This window comes from Stegostoma tigrinum, chromosome 14 (genome assembly GCF_030684315.1).
Source record: "Stegostoma tigrinum isolate sSteTig4 chromosome 14, sSteTig4.hap1, whole genome shotgun sequence".
Lineage (NCBI taxonomy): Eukaryota > Metazoa > Chordata > Chondrichthyes > Orectolobiformes > Stegostomatidae > Stegostoma > Stegostoma tigrinum.
In genome coordinates, this window is record NC_081367.1 from 73,783,637 (window position 1) to 73,810,426 (window position 26,790).

Consider the following 26,790-nt stretch of genomic DNA (forward strand, 5'->3'; position numbering starts at 1 on the left):
AACAAAATCACTTCAGAAAAATTCCAAATGTTTGTATTTATGGCTTCTAATCACTTTGAAATGTCTTAGTTTGAACGTGAATAATTACATTGCAAGTAACATTCGCACCACATAAGTGCCAGACAATGACCATCTCCAACAAGAGAGAACCTAACTGTTGTCTCTGTACATTCACTGGCATCGCCTTCACTATATCCTAGAGTATCAGAATCGTTGGGGTTATCATTGACCAGAGACTGGACCAGCTGTATAAATATAGCGGCTATAAAAGTAGGTCAGAGGATAGGAATGCTGTCGTGAGTAATTAAAAACTTGACTATTAAGAGCCATGTAACCATTGTCGATTATCATTAAAACCTAGCTGGTTCACCGTTATCCCTTAGGAAAGGAAAGTGCTGTCGATCTCTGGTCAGCCCTGCATGTTTTAGTTATTAACAGGATGAGGGCGTATGCAGCATTTATTGCCCATCCCTAATTTCCCAGAGAGCAGTTCTGCACCAACCATATTGCTGTGGTTGTTTGGAGTCACATGTAGGCCAGACCAGGTACAGATGGCAGCTTTCTTCCCTAAGGACATTATTGAACCAGGTGGGCTTTTCTGACAATCGACAATGGATTCATGGTCATCGTTAGATTCTTAATTCCAGATATTTATTGAAATCAGATTCCACATTCTGCCGTGGCGGGATTCGAACCCGGGTCCCCAGATTGTTATCTGGGTCTCTGGGTTAACAGTCCAGCAGTAATATCACTTGGCCATCACCTAGTGATATACTAACTGTCTATACTAACAGTAATATTGTTGACTTTCAACTGCCCTCTGAAATGGCCCAGCATGCCACTCAGTTGTATCAAAACAACTGCAAAGAATAAACGAAATTGGATGGATCACTTAGCTGGGCAATGAAGTCAGCACACCCAGGTAGTCAGCCCTGCAAGGTCATCCTAACAAATTGCTGCTGGCTTCTGCCAAAATTGGTAAAGCTTTCCCACATTCAAGTCAAACAACAGCCTGACAATGTTACACTCACAGATACCACTACCATCATTCCTGTTTTTCCGACCTGCAGGACAGCCCCAGCAGAATCGGTGGTAGTAAATTGCTGTGGAAGTCCTTAACGTTGACTTATGGCTCGTTAAATCTCATGGCATAATGTCTCATATGGGCAAGGAAGCCTTGTGCTGATTACTACCGTCTACACTCCTTTGTCTCCTCTATGTTGGAAAGCACTGAGGACTGCGGGGTACTCTTGGTGGGCTATTTCAATGTCCAGTGCAGGCTGCCAGCTGCAGCAGAATTATATTCACCATGTGTATCTTTCTGGTCTAGCGTACCCTCCCCTTCACACTCAAATTCATTACCATATAAGCAGGATACACAGTAAATGTAGCCTGCTCAGTGCCAGTCACATCTCATGAATGAATAATAATGTACCTCCCTACCCACCATGTTTGTGGCTTCACTACAAAACTGGATTAATCTGACTTGAACAACATTTCACAATTCAATGTTTACTCACTTTGATCCATTCATATTTATCCAAGAATTAACTTCCCATGTCCTTTCACTTTATTTTCTCGGTTTCTTGCAGTTTACATTATCTGATTTGCTTCACTAAAAACACAAGTGTCCACGCATGAATATACTTGGAAAATAATGCTTTGAATATGCCTCATGCATCTCTGCCCACCCCATTACACACTTTCCGTTCCCATCTATATTTACTCTTCTGTCCACTTCTGTAAAAACAAAACTATCTCTCAATTTACATACAACTGTACTTTCAAAATCCCAACTGGCTAGCCCCTGGTTCTCTGTTTACCATGGCGTATTTGCTGCCACAAATCTGCTCACTCACATACACACCTCCACAATTTGATGAGAGATAATGGGAACTGCAGATGCTGGAGAATCCGAGATAACAAAGTGTGGAGCTAGATGAACACAACAGGTCAAGCAGTGCTCCTAAGATGCTGCTTGGCCTGCTGTGTTCATCCAGCTCCACACTCTGTTATTCCACATTTTGATGTCCTTGTCTCCTGTAAATCTATTGCTATGTCTTAGAATGACCATTTTTCCTGGTATGGCCCTCATTATTTGATTTTTAATTCACTCGTGAGACATGGGTATTGCTGGCTGGCCAGCATTTATTGTCTGTCCCTAGAAGCCTGAGCCCCTGCAGTCCATGTGCTATAGGTAGACCCACAAAGCCCTTTGGGAGAGAATTCCAGGATTTTCACCCAGTATCAGTGAAGGGAATGGTAATATATTTCCAAGTCAGGATGGCTTGGAGGGGAACTTGCCGGCAGTGGTGTTCCCATGTATTTGCTGCCTTTGTCCTTCTAGATGGAAGTGGTCGTGGGTTTGGAAGGTGCTGCCTGAGGATCTTTGGTGAATTTTTGCTGTGGTTCTTGTAGATAGTACACACTGCTGCTACTGAGTGTCGGTGGTGGAGGGAGTGCATGTGGTGCCAGTCAAGTGGGCTGCTATGTCTTGATCTCACTCTCAGAAATCCAAGGGTTGTCAATCTAAACATATTTGGCGGAGATAACAAAGTGTGGAGCTGGATGAACACAGCAGGCCAAGCAGCACAAAAGCTGAAGTTTCAGGCCTAGACCCTTCATCAGAAAACTTTTTCTGATCCTAAAACCTTTGCTAATTCAGAAAACTTTTTCTGATGAAGAGTCTAGGCCCAAAACGTCAGCTTTTGTGCTCCTAAGATGCCGCTTGGCCTGCTGTGTTCATCCAGCTCCACACTTTGTTATCTCGGGTTCTCCAGCATCTGCAGCTCCCATTATCTCTGATATATTTGGCGGAGAACTGCTTTAGTCATTTCTCTCTGGATCTGGTTGTTACACAGGGTACTATAAGGACAAGGACTAGGATCAATGTGAAGTGCAAAGATAATTCCTGATTAGTTCTCTGTGCTTCAAACCCCCTCCACTGCAGGCTCCTGCCCTCTTTTCCAGCAAGTGGATTTCTTTGTTATCAAGATTGAGATCACTCTTTTTACTTTTATTTGCTACTCCCCTCCTTTCTTCTAATCCACTGGGAAATCTGCTGCTCAAGTTCCCCTGCCAAACTCGAACCTTCCAGCACAAAGACTTGCTACTGAGCCACAAGAACATTATTGCTCTGATTTTATTCAGGACAAAACCATTTTTGTTATTTCTGTTTAAACCCAGGAAAGGGTAACAGGTGAGCTGGAGTCAAGAGATTACAACCATGCTGTAATACAGTTTAGCTTTTAAAGAGTGAAACTAAACTCCTTCCCTGCTGAAGTAGACGAACTGAAGTTCATCAATATGCTAAAGTTTTTCCAGCTACCCCATTTTAATGGCATCAGGATTGATGCATACTCAGTTTTTCAACATTATTTTATACATAAATTTATTTATAATTTTAACATTAATTGAATTAAAAATGCATTATCTTTGCTTGCCACTTCAATGTGTCACTGAAGTATGAGTTGAAAATAAAATGTCTTATTCCTCTATGTATATTAAATAATTAGCATGCATGGAAAATTTAAAAATGAGCATTTTATACATAGCGTAGATATTGTACTTATTATTTTCTGAGATCATTTTTATTCAACAGATACCCACTCCTATTTCAGCTGTAAAAACCATGGTACTGACCTGTTTAAGAAAAATCTACCTATCACATGCATTGTGCACCACTGTGCAGCAGATAGAGGATTGGTTGACCAGTGGAAAGCAAAGAATGGGGGTAAATGGGTTGGCGGTCAGTGGCTAGTGGTGTGCCTCATGATCAGTTTTGGGCCGCAATTGTTTACAATTTACATAGATGATTTGGAGTTGGGGACTAAGTGTGGTGTGTCAGAATTTGCAGATGACACTAAGGTGAGTGGTAGAGCAAAATGTGCAGAAGACACTGAAAGTCTGCAGAGGGATGTAGATAGTTGGAGTGAGTGGGCAAAGGTCTGGCTGATGGAGTACAATGCTGATAAGTGTGAGGTCATCCATTTTGGTAGGAATGACAGCAAAATGGACTAGGTTTTAAATGGTAAAAAATTGCAGCACACTGCTGTGCAGAGGGGCTTGGGTGTCCTTGTGCATGAATCGCTGAAGGTAAGATTGCAGGTGCAGCAGGTAATTAAAAAGGCAAATGGAACTTTGCCTGCCATTGCTCGAGGGATGGAGGTTAAAAACAGGGAGGCTATGCTGCAGCTGTACAGGGTCGTGGTGAGGCCACGCCTGGAGTACTGTGTGCAGTTTTGGTCTCCTTACTTGAGAAGAGATACACTAGCACTGGAGGGGGTGCAGAGGAGATTCACTCGGTTCATTCCAGAGTTGAGAGGGTTGGATTATCAGGAGAGACTGAGTAGACTGGGATTATACTCATTGGAATTCAGAAGACTGAGGGGAGATCTTACAGAAACATGTAAGATTATGAAGGGAATAGATAAGGTGGAGGCAGGGAGGTTGTTTCTCCAAGCAAGTGAAACTAGAACTAGAGGGCATCGCCTCAAAATAAAGGGAAGCAGATGTAGGACTGAGGTCAGGAGGAACTTCTTCACCCAAAGGGTTGTGAATCTGTGGAATTCCCTGCCCAGTGAAGCAGTTGAAGCTACCTCGCTGAATGTTTTTAAGGCAAGGCTAGATAAATTTTTGAGCAGTAAAGGAATTAAGGGTTAGTGGGCGGGTCAGCGGAGCTGAGTCTCAAAAAGATCAGCCATGATCTTATTAAATGGCGGGGCAGGCTCGAGGGGCCGGATGGCCTACTCCTGGTCCTAGTTCTTATGTTCTTATGTTATCACATTTTGCATGTCATTCTTGTATCATTCATTTTCAGTCTGGTATTTCATATATCTCCAGAAACAGGTTTTCACCTACCACGGTACTGAAACAGCCCGAACTAAAGTCCTGAATTATATCCCATGTAACAGTGACCAGAGTACATTATCCTTCTTTGACCTAAGCCTTTACTGTAGCCAGTATATCATCTCTAATAGCTATTGTGTATCGTCCATCTGAGTAGACCTGCTTTCACTGAGTTCCAATCTGGCTTATCAGATCATTCTTTTTCTTTTATACTTTCTCAAAGTTTTCATAAATATAACTTAGAATTTGGGCATTAAGCTTCCTCAGCCCATGTTGGTTGTTACCTCTACATGAGAAAATAGGTCAAATCACATAAATCTACCCTGTTTCTGTATCCTTTCAAACCAGTCTCTTTCATGTACATGTATTGAATGTTTACATGGTCTCTGCTTAAGCCTCAATTGTGGAAATTGATTCCCATGTGCTCAGGTCCATATAAAGAAATTTCTCCTGCTCTCTATTTTAAATCAATAGTGTTGGTTCTACTGACTGAATGGATCTTGCAGCTTCTCTCTGTACAAAGCTTCCAGTGTAAATGAAGACATCTTTTCTGCATCAGCACATAGCAACAAACTACCAATAAAGAAAAAGCAAACTACATGGAAAGCATTTAATATTCAACTTTCCTGCACCTGGCGGAGAGAAATAAAGGAACTGATTAAGAAGTACTATAAACTTCAAGGATTTGAGTGGGAGGGAGATGTTGTTTTCTTTTAGATACTTCTTTCTGGCTGACTTACAGATAAATACTCGAGACAAACATCAGTGTAAATGAGCACTGTAAATGAGCACATTTGCTGTTTACTGCTGTCCTGATTGAAAGTTAACAAATTGTTAATGCCTCTTAAGTTACATGTTCAATTGCAGAGAGTGATTTACTGGTGGTGGTTAATAGATGAGAAGTATCACAGCTGATTTGGCAGTGGGGGACAAAAGCAGAATGCACCAGGAAAATCATCACTGGCCAATAGAACAGCCTGTATTACATTGAGATTCATGAATCAGATCAGCTCAACTGCACCAAGCACAGAAAAAGCTGGATAAATTCAGCAGGCCTGGCAACTGGACTATTTGTTCACCAATATATCAGAATCTCTTGAGCATGAAGATAAGTTCAATACCAATTCCAGCTCCCAAGCATGGAAGCATTGCAGCAAATGTCAGTTTATTTGTTTGTTTGGCACAGAATGAAGCAATGCATTTTGAGTACTGAAAGCATTCCAGAACTTTTCTCTCTGTGAACTTGCAAAAATATTTTGCCTGACCCGAGCCACTGTTTGTGAGATAATAAAATGTGAGGCTGGATGAACACAGCAGGCCAAGCAGCATCTCAGGAGCACAAAAGCTGATGTTTCGGGCCTAGACCCTTCATCAGAGAGGGGGATGGGGAGAGGGATCTGGAATAAATAGGGAGAGAGGGGGAGGCGGACTGAAGATGGAGAGTAAAGAAGATAGGTGGAGAGAGTATCGGTGGGGAGGTAGGGAGGGGATAGGTCAGTCCAGGGAAGACGGACAGGTCAAGGAGGTGGGATGAGGTTAGTAGGTAGATGGGGGTGTGGCTTGGGGTGGGAGGAAGGGATGGGTGAGAGGAAGAACAGGTTAGGGAGGCAGAGACAGGTTGGACTGGTTTTGGGATGCAGTGGGTGGGGGGGAAGAGCTGGGCTGGTTGTGTGGTGCAGTGGGGGGGAGGGGACGAACTGGGCTGGTTTGGGGATGCAGTAGGGGAAGGGGAGATTTTGAAACTGGTGAAGTCCACCTTGATACCATTAGGCTGCAGGGTTCCCAGGCGGAATATGAGTTGCTGTTCCTGCAACCTTCGGGTGGCATCATTTTGGCACTGCAGGAGGCCCATGATGGACATGTCATCTAGAGAATGGGAGTGGAAATGGTTTGCGACTGGGAGGTGCAGTTGTTTGTTGCGAACTGAGCGGAGGTGTTCTGCAAAGCGGTCTCCAAGCCTCCGCTTGGTTTCCCCACTGTTTGTGACTTTGGTTTGGGTTTTTTTCAGTGCTGTGGGAAAAGCTACAAATCTGGGGAGTGATAAAGTCATGATGGATTTTAATACTAGAATAAGAGCTTTATTTGGCGCACCATGACTCAATGGATTGAGAAAAGTGATGATGGCTAAGTTTCTGCAGGGTAGGATGAAGACAGAAGGTTTTTGGATGACCTAATGTTTATGGACAATGGGAGACCGGGAGAATACTGGTCCAACCAAGACTGGAGGTGTTAACATGAATGAGCTGGAGACTGGTCTGCATTGTTTACAGTGAAGAGGATTCGGGCTTCAAAACATCGATTGGGACCCAGTAAGCTGCTGATGGTAGTTCAACCTGATGCAGTGTCCGGAATGGAATGCGTGAGTCTACTCACAGGCCTTCCGTGCTCCCAATGTACAGCATCTGTGTAGACTTGCTGCAGGTGATGTTGCTGACACACAGCACATGAATGAGAAATAGATGCTTCCATAACGATGTTCAGACAAGCTAGGCAAGTAGGAAACGAAACAAAGCAAAGCCAATCTCATCAAGTAGGACAACAGGGAGAAGAGTTTGGAGGAGGGCAGGGATTAATTGTATAAAAGGCTAAAGAGAGACGGTATAATCATACACACCAGAGAATACTGTTTGTGACTTTGTTCAGAAGCGTTTCTGTTCTGGGGATGGGAAAGAAATACCAACATTGAAGAGATTCAAATAGAGTTGCAAAAAATCTGCGCTCAAACCTGTGAGGTGACAGCCCAGCAGCTCGGCCCTGGGGAGGAGAGCAAGGATTCCAAGGGGGCAATAACTTAGTGAAGGAAGAGAAATCAAGGGTATTTTTATTTAAAGAAGAACGTGAGTGTAGATCACACCTTTCACAATCTTGGGATCATCTGTAGCGTTTTACAGTGAAAAAAATACTTCTGAAATAAAGTCACTGTTGTGATGCAGTAAACATTTAGCCAATTAGCCAACCTCATGCAAATAGCAATATAATAATGACCAACTCCGCTTCTCTTCAAAATAGAATGATGGGATTATTTTAGTCCACTGAATGACCAGAGGGGGCTTTGCTTTGAAAGTCTCAGCTGAAAGTCGGCGTCTTCAACGTGCAGCATTCCTTCAGTGCGATACTGGAATTCCAGCGTGGATTTTTATATGGAATTGGAATCCACAGCCATCCAACTGAGAGGACAGTTTTGTTACCCTCTGAACCACAGCTGACGTTAAAGGACAGGGTGATGATGCAAGAGAAGTGGTGGTCATTGAAGCTGGAGAACCATTTACAATGGCAGTATGGAGCAAGCAAAGGCGGGTGGCTGTACAGTCAGGGGCTTACCAGAAGTTGAGATGGGGCCAAGCATGCAGTTGTTCAATCTCCTAGTTGAAATAAGATAGCAGAGAAATAATAGAGTGAGATAAATGGATGCTGTTGATAGATTGTCAAAGATGAACACCAACTTGTACTTTTTATTTAATCCCTCAGAACTGCATTGTGTCATCTTTGAATGTGTGCCAGTATTTCTGGTTTTTCTTCATACATGCGATATGGGTGCCACTGGCTAGCCCAGCATTTGTTGTCTTTCCTTAATTGCACAAGGCAGTTAAGAGACAACCACATTGCAGTGGGGCTGAAGTTACAAGTAAAGATTTCTTTTTCTAAAGGACATTAGTGGACCAGATGGGTTTTTTGGACAATTGACAGTAGCTAGCTGTTTATCCCAGGTATCCATTGAATTCAGATTTCACCATCCAGCACAATGGGATTTGAACCCTTATCTCCAGAGCATTAATGTTGGGATCTGGATTACAAACAAAGAACAAAGAAAATTACAGCATAGGAACAGGCCCTTCAGCCGTCCAAGCCTGCACCGATCGATGTCCTCCGTCTAAGCTTATCATCTAATTTCTAAGGAACTGTATCCCTTTGCTCCCTGCCCATCCATGTACCTGTCCAGATATATCTTAAAAGACACTATCGTGTCTGCGTTTACCACCTCCGCTGGCAACGTGTTCCAGGCACCCACCACTCTCTGCGTAAAGAGCCTTCTACGCATATCTCCCCTAAACGTGCCTCCTGTCACTTTGAACTCATGACCCCTAGTAAATGAGTCCCCCACTCTGGGGAAAAAACTTCTTGCTATCCACCTTGTCTATACCCCACATGATTTTGTAGACCTCAATCAGGTCCCTCCTCAGTCGCCATCTTTCTAATGAAAATAATCCTAATCTACTCAACCTTTCTTCATAGCTAGCACCCTCCATACCGGGCAACATCCTGGTGAACCTCCTCTGCACCCTCTCCAAAGCATCCACTGCCTTTCGGTAATGTGGCGACCAGAACTGTACGCAGTACTCTTAAGTGTGGCCGAACCAAAGTCTTATACAACTGTAACATGACCTGCCAACTCTTGTGCTCAATACCCTGTCCGATGAATGAAAGCATGCCGTACGCCTTCTTGACCACCCTGTTGACCTGTGTTGCCACCTTTAGGGAACAGTGGACCTGAACACTCAGATCTCTCTGTATGTCAGTTGTCCAATGACATTACCATTATGCCATTACATCCCCTAAATATCCTAGATTGAAACGAGGAACCCGCTGCCCTGAGGCACAGGGAAAGTTATTGTTAACCGACACAAATGAATGAACTTGTTAAATAGTCCACAGATACTTACCACTGACTTTTTCACTTAAAGAATGGATAATTAGACAAGATACTGGAACATTGTGCAACTATGCGCCAACAAAACTCAGCATCTTCAAGACAGCAGCTGAGAAATAGTAAGAAAAATAGTGGTGCACCACGTTGTAAGAATGTAAAAATTGACTGAAATTTTCAGAATGTATTTAAAAGTTATGCTTTATTTTATTTAATGAGAAGCTTCTTGGATATGATCTGATACAATATACAATGAATAAACATTTCACAATAGAGGCAGAAACATGCTTTGAGGTCTGTTAAGTTGTCCTGTTGTATATATTAGGGTCAGGGGTTCACATGACTGGGAAATCAACCTCACAAAGGCAGATGTTTCAATAGGCTAAAGCAGCAACGACTTCTGCTATGTCGTGTGCAGAATGCTAAAGCCTGTCACCTTGGCAAGGTTGCCCAAGGGTTGGTGCACACTTTAGGGGCTTGTTCCAGCTGACCCACAAAGAGGACTCATATCTCCCTGATGTATCCCGTGCAGCAGAGGGCTGGACCTGAGTGGAGTGGAAGTAATTAAGTGACATTATACAAAAGATGTTGTCTCCTTGTGGAAGGAGGTGATTTGTCACTAGCGGAGCAGTTTGCTCAACTTCCTTATGATGTTATGTCACACTTTGAAATTGATGGTATCGAGATCCTTCAGCATGTTACTGCTCTGATGGATTATATAAGATTCTACATATATGTAAAAAGGAAAAGATGAGCAAAGATAAATGTGGGTTTATTGCAGGTAGAGGAGGGGACAACAAGGACTGCAGATGCTGGAAGCCAGGGTTTATAGGCTTGAGGCTGGAAAAGCACAGCAGGTCAGACAGCATCTAAGGAGCAAGTAAGTCAGCATTTCAGGCTAAAACCTTTGATCAGGACTGATGAAGGGTTTCGGCCCAAAACGCTGACTTAACTACACCTCGGATGCTGTCTGACCTGCTGTGCTTTTCGAGCCTCACACCCATAGACCCAATATACAGAGAGTAACAGAGAAGCTAAGTAAGTACTTTGTGTCTGTGTGCACAGAGTAAGACAGCAGAAAGTCTCCCTGATCACCTTTTGAAATTATCTTGAATCTGTAGGCACTGTTGCCGAATTGAAAGCTGCAAATGTAAGGAGGGTGAGAGGAATCAGAAATTACAGGCTCATTGACAATAGTAGTGAAAATCCTTGAACCTGTTATGAAGGATGGAATATTTAGAAAGTAATTTTTTTGATTGTACAGAGTCAACGTGCATTTATGAAGGAGAAATTGTCCTTGACACACTTGAGAGCTTTTTGAGGATGTTACCATCAGAGTCAATAAGGGAACGTTTGGCAGTTAGGAAGGCAAGTGTAATGTTGGCATTCATGTCAAGAGTGCTCAAATACAAAAACCCAGATGTGCTGTTGAGACTGTATATAGTGTAGGGGCATGGGCTTAGATTAGCTCACAGGTCGGCGCAACACCGAGGTCCGAAGGGCCTATTCAGCGCTGTACTGTTCTATGTTCTTTAAGACTCTGGTCAGACCGCACGTGGAATATTGTGAGCAGCTTTGGGCCCCATATTTATTGTGCTGGCCTCGGAAGGGGTTCAGTGGAAGTTTACAATAATGATCCCAGTGGTGAAGGGCTTGCCATATGAACCATAGAATCCCTACAGTGTGTAAACAGGCCCTTCAGCCCAAAAAGTCCACACCGAACCTCAGAGCATCCCACCCAGACCCACCCCTTATAACCCACCTAACCTACACATCCCTGAACACTATGGGAAATTTAGCATGGCCAATCCACCTAACCTGTGGGAGGAAACCGGAGCACCCGGAGGAAACCCACGCAGACACAGGGAGAATGCGCAAACTCCACACAGACAGACACCCAAGGCTGGAAGTGAACCCGGGTCCCTGGAGCTGTGAGGCAGCAGCGCTAACCACTGAGCCACCCCATCGCCCCCTGAAGAGCAGGTGAGAATTCTGACTATGTGCTCAATGGAGCTCAGAAGGATGAGGGGGAATTTCACTGAAGCTTACACAATACTGAGGCCTGGATAGAGTCAATCTGGAAAAGATGTTTCCACTACTAGGAGAGACTAGGACTCACAGGCACAGACTCAGAGTGAAGGGGCAACCCTTTAGAACTGAGATGAGGAAGAATTTCTGCAGCCAGAGGGTGGTGAATCTGTGGAACCCATTGCCCCAGAAGGCTGTGGAGGCCAGATCATTAGTGTGTTTAAGACTGAGATAGATAGGTTCTTCATCAGTAAGGGATCAAGGGTTACGGGTAGAAGGCAGGAGAATGGGGTTGAGAAACATACTAACCATAATTGGATGATGGAGCAGACTTGATGACCTGAATGGATTAATTTTGCCCCCATATCTTATGCTGTTATGGAGTTTTAAAGCTATTGAAGTGTAATTCAATGTACAGGGTCACCTATGGGCTAGCTTTTTATTATATTAACATTTAAATTTCAAGGAGATTTGAAGCAATGTTCCCAGAATATTAACCCAGGGTTCTGGATTACTCATCCAGTAACATTAGCACTGCACCACAGCCTCCTGTTTTAGCTGTAATTTGTGGCACAGTGCCCTTCTTACCAATTGACTGAGTTTCTGTCCTTACAGTTGCCTGAATTCTTTTATATTCCGTAAGAGGCTCGGAAGAGGAGATTGGTGACATATAGCAGTTTGTGGAGAAGGACTAAAAGATGGTTCGTTTGTTGGAGGGGATTCTGAGGGACAAGATTTACATGCATTTGGAATGGCAAGGACAGATCACGGAAAATTGGCATGGTTTTGTGCTTGGAAAATCATGTCTCATGAACTTGAATGAGTTTTTTGAATAGGTGAGAAAGAAGTTGGATGAAGACAGAGCAGTAGACAATGTCTGTGTGGACTTCAGTTTAGCGTTTGATAAGGCTTTACATGGTAGACTAGTTAGTAAGGTTAGATCATATGGGATCTGGGGAAGCTACCCAATTGGTTACAAAACTGGCCTGAAAGTAGGAGACAGAGGGTAATGGTGGAGGGTTGTATAGTTAACAGGTTTGCTGATGACACCAAAGTAGATGGTGTAGTGGACAGTGAACAAGATAATCTCAGAGTACAAAGGAATCTTGATCAGATGGGCCAATGGGCTGAGGAGTGGCAGATGCAGTTTAATTTAGGTAAATGTGAGGTGTTGCATTTTGGTAAAGCAAACCAGGGCAGGACTAATGCATTAATGGTAAGGTCCTGGGAGTGTTGCCAAACAAAGAGACCTTGGGGTGCAGGTAGACAGGATAGTGAAGAAGCTGTTTGGCAAACTTGCCGTAGTTGGTCATAACATTGAGTTTCGGATTTAGGATGTCATGTTGCAGCTGTACAGGACATTGATGAGGCCACTTTTGGAATAATGCGGACAATTCTGATCACCCTTCTACGGTAAGGATGTTGTTAAACTTGAGAGGGTGCAGAAAAGATTTACAAGGATATTGCTGGGACTGGAAGGTTTGAGCTCTAAGGAGAGGCTGAAAAGACAGGGTCTATTTTCCCTGGAGCATCAGAGGCTGAGAGGTGTCCTTATAGAGGTTTATAAAATTGAGAGGGACTTGGGTCGGGTGAAGAGCCAAGTTCCATTTCCTGTGGTTGCGGAGTTCAACACTAGAAGGCATAGGTTTAAGGTGAGGTGGGGAAAGATGAACAAGGTCTTGATGGGTAACTTTTTCACACAGAGGGTGGTGCATGTATGGAATAAGATGCCAGAGGAAGTGGTGGGGCTTGATACAATTACAACATTTAAAAGGCATCTGGATGGGGACATGAATAGGAAGGGTTTAGAGGGATATGGGCCAAATGCTGATAAATGGGACTAGGTCAGATTGGGATATCTGGTTGTTGTGGGCGAGTTGGACTGAAGAGTGTGTTTCTGTGGTATATGACTCCTTAACTCTATATTGATGATTCATACAACTGCAATTGGTCAGGCTGACCAGGTCCATTGTAAATGGCAGGTTGCAAGTTCCTTTCAAGGACATCATAAGGAGTAATTGTATAAATAACTCCACCATTTGTGCACCTTTGGAATACTTCTCCTCATCTTTAATTTTTACATTTTATTTATGGGAGACCAAGTGTTGAATCTCAAAATCCATACTTCCCACATTCACTGTACCTAAGAAATGACTTGTGCTTCATACTAAATGAGATTTCACAGTATTATTTCATCCTTGCTATTGCTAATTATTTTAGGTCTTCTCTTTATGGGTGGACCAGCTGGCTATGGTTTTGCTGCTGAGGTTAGGTTGGGGAGGGTGAAAGTGAGCAGCTGACTACCTCTGAGAAAACAAGGTGTAGAGCTGGATGAGCACAGCAGGCCAAGCAGCATCAGAGGAGCAGGAAAGCTGACGTTTTGGGCCTAGACCCTTCCTAGTCCTCTGATGCAGCTTGGCCTGCTGTGTTCATCCAGACCTACACCTTGTTATCTCAAATTCTCCAGCATTGGCAGTTCCTACGAACAGCTGACTACCTCTCTCCAACTTGTACCTTCACTACTCTAGACTAAATAATTAGTTTATCGCTACAGTATTTTGTATCATTGTATTCACTCTCCATGGGTTTCCTGTAGTATGTAACTTCAAACAGATAAAAAAAGTAAAATAATGTTTTGTGCGTATATGGATTTAAATATACATATTTGCAGCAAACAAAATGTTTTCTTTTTATGTATGGAATTCGTTTCTGTAGCAAAAATAAATCGGAAAAATAAGTTTGATAGATCAAATGTAGTATCAGCATTCAGAATGCATATGGCAATCTTTTCATTCTTTTTTAGCAGAAGTGCTAATAATGTTCCATTTTATCGACATTAAGGTGGTGACTTTTCCTTTAAAGGGGAAAGGGAAGAAAGTCTTGCATTTAAGAGCGATTACCTGCTTCCAATTTGTAGACACACACACACACACACACACACACAAGAGTTGTCCTGTATTACTCAGTAGCCTGTGTATACCGGGCAGACTGAAGTAGCTGATGTGAGATTCGCAGATTGCACCTCTTATCTCCTGCTTCCCAGCAGTTAGCCTTTCAGTGGGCAGTGATGCAGTCATTTGTGGGTTTTAAAATAATGTGCGTGTGTATACAAACACTGTGCATTTGCAGTGCGGACAGAATGCATTCAGAGATTTTTTTTGGGGGGGGGTGCCAGTAGTTGATTGATAGAGTCTGCTGGAGTCTCAAGTTTCCATTGAATGCTAACAAAGACGGGAGAGTATTCTGTTGGGTACTGCAGTGCGAGCATGCTTTCTGAGTCCAGGTAAAAGGGGAGCTTTTATAATTTCTCATTACTCTAGCCGCCTTAATGTGAGCAATACCTTCATCCTCTTTGTGTCTCGCACTCAGCGATTCTGAAGTCGTAAATAGCTTATTGCCCCAGTTGCAAAGCATACTGGAAGTTTCAGTTTAAGCAAAGTGCATAGTGTGGAGGGGGGGGGGGGAGGGGCAAAGTTAAATGCTGGCTTGCAACAGACATTATTTAAAGAGTAAAAATCATCTCTATCAGTTCCACAGGGCATTGTTTTGCCTTTCTAAAGATCTGCCTGCTGATGTACAGAATTAAACGCTGATTTTAGAAGCATGTTCAGGACATTGTCATGTTGCTTGCAACAAAAGGTCCCTCTTGAGTAAAGTACATTAAGAAGTTTGTTTCCGTGCATGATGTTTCTAAAAGAAAAATCTGGCACATTCTCCGAATATCCCAAACTCATGCTGTTCCCACAATATCTTACATCTACTGTGGTGTTCTTTTGTTCGGGGAATTTGATGCAGTGGAATAGTAGTTGGTGGTCAGCTGTATTCTAATGAAGTTTAGCTATTGTATGTTCATAAAGGAGTTGGTGCAGTCCACTGCCCTTATGGTTTATTGTCAGGCTCTGTGTGTATGTGTATGTATGTATGGCACTGTTTGGTATCTGCCACTTGGGCTGTAGTTTGACAAATTAAAAACCTCTGCATCTCTCTCTCTCTCTTTCTCTCTCTGACCCCCCCACACTACCTAACATGTTTAGAGCTGGATAAATCTGTTGGTGCAAGTAATCAAGCATTTGATCAACTAAAACTGGTGGTATTTTTCAAAGGGTTGTGTGTGAACACTGTTTTTAGTACATTGAAGACAACATTTAACAGTAATTCTCTGATATTCATTCATCATGCATGTTTTGGAGTAAGTTATGTTAACTGTCGCAAATTACAGAGAACTTTGTATGTGAGTTAATTCCTCTCTAGCCACTTCCTTTTACTTGTCCTGGTTTGAACCTGTACCTGTGTTTCAACTCATTTTTGTTTGCACCTTCCCTTCCTCAAAATTTGAGGTGAACTCATGAATTTCCATCTTGTATTGCTGCTGGACTTTGTCTGGCTGTGGGGAGCTTGGGAGTTGGGGGGGGGCGAGGATGTGTGGTGAGTAGACACAGTTGCCTCACATCACCTCATCTCACCAAAAGTCTCCCCAACCCTGTGGGAAAGTACCATGATCAGGGACTGACTGAATAGAAAAATTACAGGCACATGCATGGCATACCAACATCCTCTGAATTAGGGCCTTCTGATAGTGGTTTTGATGATGTCAGAACAGATGTGATTTTTCTTTCGTTATGAAGACATTCTATTTTAGTTTTCGGAATCTAATTTTCTTTTTTATTAAAATGATTAATCGTTTTGATGTCTTATCTGTTGAAATTAGCCGAGAAATTGCAGATTTCCTAAGAACAACCATCTCCAATTAGGAAGAACAAAAAAAATCAACCAGTATTCTTTGCTTCTTGTTGCTATGTAGTGACCCCTGCTGGAATGATTGTTCGGTGAGAACCTGAGCTCCGCTATGAAGCCTACACAGTCGAATAGCTTTCTGGAACGCTTGTGCAAGAATGAATGACATGCCTGGTCAGGGTGCTTGGGAGAACTGCTCACACATGTTAATAGTAGAAGTGATTTTTAAAAAGACAAAGTAAACAGTGATTTTTTTTTCCTCTGAAATAAGGATACTTTGGATAATTTTTAAAAAAAACCTTCATTCATAGGATGTGGACAGTGTTGGGTGGATCAGCGTATGTTGCCCATCTCTGACCAGAGAGCAGTTAAGAGTCAGTCACGTTGTTGTTGCTCTGGAATCAAATGTAGGCAAGACCAGGTAACGAGACCCCAAAGGACATTATATAGATTTTTTAATGACAATCAGCAGTGGTTGCATGGTAATCATTAGACTGAACTCTTGTTCCACAGTTTTTAATTGAATTTAAAATCATGGCAGGATTCAAACCCATATCCCTCAAACATTGTTATTGATGTTAGTAATTCTTGTCCATTCCATTGACATTTTTTTGTGGTCAGGTGTGTTAGCGATACTGTGCAGCGCAGTAATCTGCCACCAAAACGCTAAAGGCAAAAGAAGTGAGTACATCCTTTTTCAGAGACCTTGAACCAGAGTAGCCGGCTATCTCTAGGAGCAAATTTTGATTCTGAGGGACTGCCTAAGAGGTAATAAATATGGTAAGTGACAGGGTAAAAAGTGCATGGACACTTCTCTCACAGGGTGGCCAATCTGCAATTCACAACCCCAACGTGTAGAGGATGTCAGGACGCTGAATAAATTTAAGGAGAAAAAGGATACAGTTTTCAATAAGCAATGGGTCGAAGAGGTATGTGGAGCAGGCAGCAAAGTGGAGTTGAGACTGAGGTGAGATCCATATGGCGGAGCAGGCCCGAGAAGCTGAATTACCTGCTCCTGCTCCTAGCTCTGTGTCTTATGTACCAGTAATTTATTACTGTTTATAGTACGCTGCTTGGTTTTCCAAATAGAAGCAAACTACTACAAACTGGAAATCTGAAATATAGAAACAGAAGATACCAGAGAAACTCAGCGAGTCTGGTGGTATCTGTGGAGAGAGAAATGCAGTTACTGCTTCGAATCTGGTATGACTTAGAGCTATACAGATGTACAGCACAGAAGCAGATCCTTCCGTCCAACTCGTCCTAGATAATGCTAGATAAATCTAGTCCCATTTGCCAGAATTTGGCCCATATCCCTCTAAACCCTTCCTATTCATTTACCCATAAAGATGCCTCTTAAAATGTTGTAATTGTACCAGCCTCCATCATCTCCTCTGGCAGCTCATTCCATACATGCACCATCCTCTGCATGAAAAAGTTGCCTCTTAGGTCCCTTTTAAATCTTTCCCCTCACACCTTAAACCAATGCCTCTCTAGTTTTGGACTCCCCATCCCAGGGAAAACACCTTGTCTGTTCACCCTATTAATACCCCTTGAGATTTTATAAACCTCTGTAAGGTCAGCCTTCAGCTTTTGCTCGAGGGGAAAATAGCCCCAGTCTGTTCAGCCTCTCCCTATAGCTCAAACCCTCCAACCCTGGCAACACCCTTATAAATCTTTGCTGAACCCTTTCAATTTTACAACATCCTTCCCACAGCACGGTGACCAGAGTTGCATACAGTATTCCAAAAATGGTCTAACCAATGCCCTGTACAGCTGCAACAGGACCTCCCAACTCTGATACTCAATGCACTGACTAACAAAGGCAAGTGTATCAAATACCTTCATCATCCTGTCTACCTGTGATTCCATTTTCAAGGAGCTGTAAACCTGCGCTCCAAGGTCTCTTTGGTCAGAACGTTCTGAAATTTAATGAATTCTGAATTGAACATTCGACCTGAAACATTAACCCTGTTTATCTCTCTGCAGATGCTGCCGTGTGTGCTGAGTTTCTCCAGCAACTTTGTGTTTTTTTTCCAAATTGACTGCTGAGTTTGTTTACAGAACAACAAAGCCTGCACTCGCCATGTAATTCACTCCGTATGAAGTACTGAAGGTGTTCTGTGCAATGTAAATTCCAAGTCCTTACGTCCGTTAACTTCAGTTCACATTGCTTCCTCCGTCCTTATTTTAGAAAATATGGCCTTCTAGTTCCTGCTCAGTAAACCATTATTCTAACTTAAAAGCCTTGAGGAGGGAAGAATTTAGGAAATGCAGCTCCCCTGTCAACCTGTTAATTATAGGTAAGAAATCATGTATTGAAAGGTTCATAAGGCACGGACTTGTGGCAGATCAGAATGCAGTCTCAAAGAAAAAGCAGAACGTACTTGAGAAATTCAGTGGGCTGAAGCAAAGCCTCAAGATGTTAACTCTCTTTCGCTTTGCGCAGATGCTGCCTGATGAGTTTCTCCATCACTTTTTCTGTTTTTATTTCGATCTCCAGCAACTTTGCTTTAGTTTTAGTAGTCTCAAAGGTTGTTTGCACTAAGCATGTGTAGTTCTATGATGGCCAAGTCTTTGTGCATATTTACATATCTGTTAATTGTGGCTGGAATTGTCGCTCCCAGGTCAAAATCCAATATTTTATTTACATAACCCCTTCCCCTCCCCTTGTTTCCTGTAAATATTTTTGATTAAATCATTTATGTCCCATTTCCTTTGTTACAATCTCAGAGGAAAAACCGATCAAAAGTTATTTATAACCTCATGTTTTCTATCCTCTGAATCTCACCCTTTCATGCTGGAATAATTCAGTTCTGTGTTTCATCTTTATAATGATTCATCTTTGTAATTTTGTAGGAAGTATTTCTGGCCTACATTTTATATATCAGACATAGGATAAGTAACTTGCACATGTGATATGGCCATTTTGTTTTAAGTGTTTCTGAGAGATCAAGGAGCTGTTTGCTTTCTTGGAAATGGTGAAAGCCTGAAGAAATTGACTTTTAAAAATCTATAGATTCATAGAGCTGTACAGCACTGAAACATGCCCTTCGTCCAACTCATCCATGCTGACCAGATAAGCTAAATTAATCTTGTGCAATTTGCCAGCATTTGGCCCATATCCCCCTAAACTCTTCCTATTCATGTACCCATCCAGGTGTCTTTTAAATGTTGTAATTGTACCAGCGTCCACCCCTTCCTTTGGCAGCTCATTCCATACATGCACCAGCCTCTCTGGGAAAAAGTTGCCCCTTAGCTCCCTTTTAAATCTTTCTCCAGTCGTCTTAAACCTATGCCCTCTAGTTTTGGACTTGACCACCCCAGGGGGAGGATATTGTCTAGTCACCCTCTCCATGCCCCACATTATTTTATAAATTTTTAAATAAAATATTGTATAAATCTTGGGACAAAATCCTGGGACAAGCTAAGCAGAAACAAGCACGGGAATTCCTAGAAGCCTGGCACTCTACAAAGTTTGCTATTAATAAACACATAGAATTCAACTCCATATACATTTCACTACGGAGGAAACCCGGAAATGAGGCAATCCATCGCAATGTATCCCAGAGTTTAAAACCCAGGTGGGAAAACACTGAAGCTTCATTGGAGGCTGCACTGAGGATGTTACCTAGCACGGTAACAAAACATCTGTGGAACAACAAGCCAGCTCAGCGAGCCAACCAACCTCAACAATTTTATAAATCTGTATAAGGTCACCCCTCAGTCTCTGACACTCCAGGGAAATAGCCTCTCCCTATTGCACAAATCCTCCAACCCTGGTGACGTCCTTGTAAATCTTTTCTGAACCCTTTCAAGTTTCATAACATCCTTCCTATAGCTCACGGGATATGGGTGCTGCTGGCTAGGTGAGCATTTATTGCCCATCCCTAATAGCACAGAGAGCAATTGAGAATCAAGCACATTGCAGTGGGGCTTGAGTCACACGATGGCGGATTTCCTTCCCTGCAGAACACGAGAGAACTCGCTGGGTTTTTGCAACAGTTGGCAGTGCTAACATGGTTGCTGTGAGACCAGTGTTCTATCCCAGACTTTTAAAAATTGAATTCAAATTGCACTCTCTGCCGTGGTCAGATTCAGACCCATGTACACAGAGCACTGCCCTGGAGGTCCTGGATTACAAGTCCGGTGAAATTACCACTACACTTCCCCTTGGGATGTTTTTCACAAATCAATTCATGAGGCCAAAACTCTTCTTAGACTTCAGAAATCTCTGTGGAGCAAGTAATGGTGGAAAGTACAGTAGTTGAATCAGGCATGAGTCCTACTACTATTTTTGCTGTCTTTTCCTGCAGCTGTTAGACTGTATCCATTCAGACAACCTCTGCAGTAACTTTCCTCCCAGTGCCAGCTTGGCCCAGGGTCTGACAGTGTTAGCAGTGAGCTGGAAAGTTATGGATTAACCTACAAGGGGTTTTTAAATACACATTCACAGCTGACACTTTAGCCTAGTGCTGAATGGTACACTACCTTTTCCAATGAGGCGTTAAACTGAAGGCCCCCTGTTTTCAACACTAACAGACAAAAAAAAACTCATAAGATTCCATTGAGGGCCAAATACTGGCCAGTGCAGCAGGAGAACTGGACTGTTCTTTTGCAAGTTCAGCCAAGGAACCTCTCAAGTCCTTTCTTTTCTTTCACAGGATGGGAGTGTCGCTGGCTGGGCCAGCATTTATTGCCCATCCCTAATTGCCCAGAGGGCAGCTAAGAGTCAACCACATTGCTGTGGGCCTGGAGTCACGTGTAGATCAGACCAGGTAAGGATGGCAGTTTCCTTCCCTAAAACCATATGGACATTGAGATCAGAGATAATGGGGACTGCAGATGCTGGAGAATCCAAGATAACAAAGTGTGAAGCTGGATGAACACAGCAGGCCAAGCAGCATCTCGGGAGCACAAAAGCTGAAGTTTCGGGCCTAAACCCTTCATCAGAGACCTCTCTGATGAAGGATCTAGGCCCGAAACGTCAGCTTTTGTGCTCCTGAGATGCTGCTTGGCCTGCTGTGTTCACCCAGCTTCACACTTTGTTATCTTGGACATTGAGATCACGACCTCCCACAACCACAATCCTTTGTGCTAAGCATGACAGCAACCAGTGGAGAGGTATCCCAGAATTTCCGTTGGCTTTAATTTTGCAGTGGCTTCTTGATGCCACACTTTGTCAAATGGTGTTTTGATTAGAGCAGTCATTCTTATTTCGGCTTTGGAATTCGGCTCTTTTGGACCGAGGCTGTATTGGGATCACGAACTGAATGGACCTAGCAAAACCCAAGCTGAGTATGAGGTTTTTGCTTAGCAATACCAGTTCTTAGGATCAGTGATGACCCCCTCTGTCATTTTCTGGTGGCCAAGAGTAGGCTGCAGGGCAGTAATTGGCAAAATTGGACTTGTCCTGCCTTTGATGTACAGGACATACCTGAGCAATTTTTCACCTTGTTTGGTAAATACCATTATTGTAGCTGCACTGAAACATTTTGCTGGCAAGTTCTGGAGCACAATCTTCGGTGTTACTGCTGGAATATAGTCAGGGCTAATAACTTTACAGTATCTAGTGTCTCAACCATTTCTGGATATCATGTGGAGTGAATTGAGTTGGCTGAAGACTGGCATCTGTAATGCGAGGGACTACGTGAGGAGGCCAAGGTGGATCATCCACTTGGCACTTCTGGCTGAAGGTTGTTGCAAATGTTTCAGCCTTATCTTTGGGCTTCTCCATTATTGAGGGTGGGGATATTTATGGAGCTTCCTCCTCCTCAAGTGAGTTGTTTAATTATCTCCCACTGTTCACAACTGGATGTGGAAGAACTTGCAAAGTTTAGATCTGAACCACTACTTGTGAAACTGCTTCCCTCTGTCTATCACATAGGTAGATGGTGCATTTCTTGAAATGGTGATGGTGGTGCCTGGGACGTTTGTCTGCAAAGTAAAGGTTTCTATTTGACTATTTCAAACGTGTAATGACACATTTTAGAGCATGTGGGACTTGAATCTGGGCCTCTGACCTAGAGGTTACACTGCAGCTTGACAGCCCCTTTTGGGTATAGTTCCATGAGGATGGTTATGTCATTCCATTGCTCAAGGAATCTGTGAGTTAACTTTCTCAATTTTGGTACACAGCCCACGGGTATTAGTAAAGAGGACTTTATGGGATCAACAGCACTAAGCAAGCCATTGTCGTTTCCAGGGCCTGGGCATTAGCAGCATTCCCTCTAATCTTTTGGGGGTCCTCCAGTTTTTGTGCATGGGTGGCTGGAAGCAGAAACCGTCCATTGGCACGCCAGTCTGAATCTGCTGAGTGCTGCATGGGCCACACAGCTCAGAGGTAATATTTGTGGTTGATGGATTTCATTCCTTTCTAACCTTTCTGTAGGAGGTTACTACGACTGAGTGGGAGCCGTTTCAGATGATAGCTAATAGTCTGCTACAGTGCTTTGTCTCTGGAGGCACATATAGCCCAGGCCAGGGTGGCAGATTTCCTTCCTTAACAGGCATTAGTGAACCAGATACAAAAACAAAGTTGCTGGAAAAGCTCAGCAGATCTGGCAGCATCTGTGAAGGATAAAACAGAGTTTTGGGTCCGGCGACAGTTCCTCAGAACAGAGTGAGCAGATGGTAAGCAATTGAGATAACAAGGTGTGGAGCTGGATGAACGCTGCAGGCCAAGCAGCATCAGAGGAGCAGGAAAGGCTGACGTTTCAGGCCTGGACCCTTCTTCAAAAACGAATTATCTCAGATTTTCCAGAATCTGTAGTTCCTATTATCTCTGGTAAGCAATTCTTACTAGTGTCATGACCACCATTACTGGGCTTAGCTTTCAATTCCTAGAATTCTATTTATTAATTAATCTTAAATTCGTAGAGTTCACAGATTCCAAACTAAAACACGAACAGATTCTAAACAAGGTCTGACCCCTAACATGCATTGTCTGACCTAAAATGTCACCTCCTTTACACTGATAAAACCTCTAGTTCTCACAGAACCGTGACTTGAAAGGAATTCGGAGATTTATATATACATATTCATCAATTAAAACCTTCTAACTAATAAAGGTCTAACAGCAACTTATGTTTGTTCAGTGCATCCTCATCAGTGATGTGAACCTTTGATCTTTTACTTATAAATTCTGCATACGATACCACCTCTCTCACTAACATCTGAAGAAGGTGCTAGTGAGAGAGGTGGTATTGTATACAGAAGGTGGGAAGCTCCAGAAGCTGGTGTTTTCAGATAAGCCTGTTGGACTGTACCCTGGTGTTGTGAGATTTCTGACCTTGTCGACATCAGTCCGACACTACCTCAGTATTAAATTCATAAAGCCATACAGCATGAAATAGACCCTTTGGCCCAACTTATCCAGGTTTTGTAAATTGAACTAGTTCCATTTGGCCCACCTTCCAAACCTTTTCCATCCACATACCTGATCAAACGTCAGTTGAATGTTGTAATTGTACTCCCCCCCCCCCCCTCCCCCCCAAACACACACACACACACACACACACCACTTCCTTTGGCAGCTCATTCCATATTGTTATGCTGTGGTGTGATTTGCATTCATGGTCCCACGGCAGCAGCCCGAGCCCCTGGATTATCATTGCAGTGACAGACTGCTACATCATGGTCTCTCCTGTTTGAAGCTTTGCAGTCCATGTACCAACTTGCAACAAATCCTATTCACCCATCACCCTGTGTTGCTAATTTACTATGGTCTCTGTCATAACTCTTGCAATTTAAAATTCTGTTTACGCAGTGAGTGGTGCAAGTATAGAATGAGCTGCCAGAGGCAGTTTCAAAATTTAACGGGCATCTGGATGGGTATGTGAATAGGGAAGGTTTAGATGGATATGGGCCAAATGCTGACAATTGTGACTAGGTCACACTGGGATGTCTGATCGCCATGGACGAGTTGAACCAAAGGGTCTCTGTCCGTGCTGACTCTATGGTTCTCATCCTTGCTTTCAGATCTTCTTATGATGCTGAACCAAGCTATCTTTGAAACCTGTTCCACCCTCGGAGATCGCTGTGCTCCCTGAGTCTGGCCTCTTGCGCATTCTTGAATATCCTTCTCTGCAGTGGCAGCTGTGCCTTCAGCTGCCTAGGCCCCAAGCTGTGGAATTCCCTTCCTGAAACTGCCTGCCTCTCTGTCTCTTTGGCTTCCTTTCAGAAGTTCTTTAAAACCTGCCTCCTTCAGCAGAGTCACCTGTCTGTCCTCAAGTGACTTGCTGTCAAATTTTGTTTAATAGCAGGAACCATCTTGAGATGCTTTGCCACATTCACCACGCTATATAAATGCAAGTTGTTGAAGGACTGGATCATCATCTCTGTTTGTCTGCATCAGATGCTTGTGTTCACCATCGAACTCTCCCAATACTGTCACTACTTAATGGGATGAAGCCTTTCGAAATTGCCAATTAAACCTGCATAATGCACATTTGTTTACTTGATGCCCGTGCTCAACGTATTATCATCATTTGTCCCTCCTGCTGTTTGAAATTATTTTGTTTAACTCTGACCATTTGTGCCAATTCCATTCCCTCTGCTATGGTGTATATTCTGTTTTCTTGCAAGTCCCACCAGTACGGCCTCTGTATCGAATGCTGTGGATGTCATTTGTACTGATATTCTCATTGTGACAGGTGGTAGTTTTTCTTGCTTCCTGGGCATTTCACCAAAAAGCAGCTGCTACAGCATTCTGCAGCTTTTATGGTCAGTGCCAACACATTTTCGCCACCTGTGCAGGCATTCAGACCACAGGCTGTGGCACTCGGAGTTCTGCTCTCCAAGCAGGTGTTCTTCCTGGAGAGTTTGGTGTGTGTAGATCCTCAGCAGTGATTTCACTGTTTTATGACCTACACATTCTGGAACTCAGCAATAAATCTCTTAACAAATTACCCAATTACTGTAAGACACAAGGCAAACGGCCTGTCTCAAAGTGCAGGGTTTTGATCCCACAATTCAATGTTTTCAATTTACTTATGTGACATTTCTCCCAACCGCCTCATTGTATGACTGTAAAATCTAAAATATTGGAGGAAGCAAACATTAATTTTGGAAATGTTTTATAGAACTAGTGCGGCACAGTGGCTCAGTGGTTTGCACTGCTGCCACACAGCACCAGGGACGCGGGTTCGATTCCAGCCTGGGGCGACTGTCTGTGTGGAGTTTGCATGTTCTCCTCGTGTCTGCGTGGGTTCCCTCTGGTTTCCTCCCACAGTCCAGAGATGTGCAGGTTAGGGTGAATTGGCCATGCTAAATTTCCCATAGTGTCTAGGGTGGAAAATGCAGGGTTAGAGTAAGTTAATTTTCGGAGGGTCGGTGTGGGCTCGATGGACTGAATGGCCTACTGCCACACTGTAGGGGTTCCATGATTCTATGATGTCTGTTGAAGAAGTAACCAGGCTATGAGACGAATCAGTAATTTCTTATTATAAGTTGCAGCAAGGATGGTGTTTGGGGGTGGGGGTGTATTGTGAACTGAACGCACCCCTGCAGTCTGAGCAGAGGAAGAAATTTCAGATTCTGGTCTTGTCTTCTTTTTCCCAATAATGAACACTTGTTGAAAGTCAGTTGCAAAGAATGGTGATGAACATTACTGGCCTTTCTTTGTTTTGGTCGATGTTTATTTCACATTGAATTTAAATGACATTGTATGGCAAGGGGAGTGGGTTGCACTGTTTTTATGGAGATAAGTGTGAGAGAACTGTGTACTGCTATGAGCAGAAACAATAGAGAAAGAAATTTAATGAGTTGTAAATCCAGAGATGATTTGGCAGCAGCTGCTTATGTTCATTCAGCTTCTCCATTCTGCTGCGCTGCATAACCCAGATGATGTCATGATTACTTGCTGTACAAAAATTATCACCACATAAAATTCTAATGGACAGGGTCTTTTCTTTTTATGGAGGTAAGGATCAGAATGAGTCAGATTAGTTAAGCATTTCATCACTCAGTTTTTTAAAAGTTTCTGATGATTTACTAATCTTTTTCTATATAAGTTTAAGAGAAATAACGAAAGTAACTGAAGCCTCTGTGCGTTGCTAAGACTAGAAGCTTTGCAAAAGTTGAATGGCTTTTTGGCTTCTCTCAATGTGAGGTGATTGTTTAGGTGATTCAGAGCTGGAGCATATATGTCTCCCTAATTGGTTCCTGCTCCTCTTTTATTTTAAACACCATTGCCCAATTCATGGCCCAGTTGGGAAACAGTATAAAGCCCTTATAAAGATTATAAACTAAGCAATAAAGACCTATGAAACATAGAAGGTAAATACTGTAGCTTCAGTAAACTTGTTACGAAATAATATCTGTCACAGCTGTTTATTGAGTTAATAAAACGTGAGGCTGTATGAACACAGCAGGCCAAGCAGCATCTCAGGAGCACAAAAGCTGACGTTTCGGGCCTAGACCCTTCATCAGATGAAGGGTCTAGGCCCGAAACGTCAGCTTTTGTGCTCCTGAGATGCTGCTTGGCCTGCTGTGTTCATCCAGCCTCACATTTTATTATCTTGGAATCTCCAGCA

General features: G+C 43.0%; 1 protein-coding gene across 7 annotated transcripts in view; it reads left to right on the forward strand.

The window, feature by feature from the left end:
- LOC125457866 (transcription factor Dp-2-like) overlaps positions 1-26,790 on the forward strand; it is a 208,649-nt gene that overhangs the window by 64,593 nt on the left and 117,266 nt on the right. For 2 of the 7 annotated variants that reach the window (XM_059651228.1, XM_059651229.1), the window contains exons 1-2: positions 14,722-14,804; positions 20,920-21,033. The exons of 3 other annotated variants lie outside the window; for them this stretch is intronic. The gene's annotated coding sequence lies outside the window, so the exon portion shown is untranslated. Of the gene's footprint in view, positions 1-14,673; positions 14,805-20,919; positions 21,034-26,790 lie in introns of those variants that run through there. 2 more of the 7 variants (XM_048542578.2, XM_048542580.2) reach the window with 2 other exon arrangements.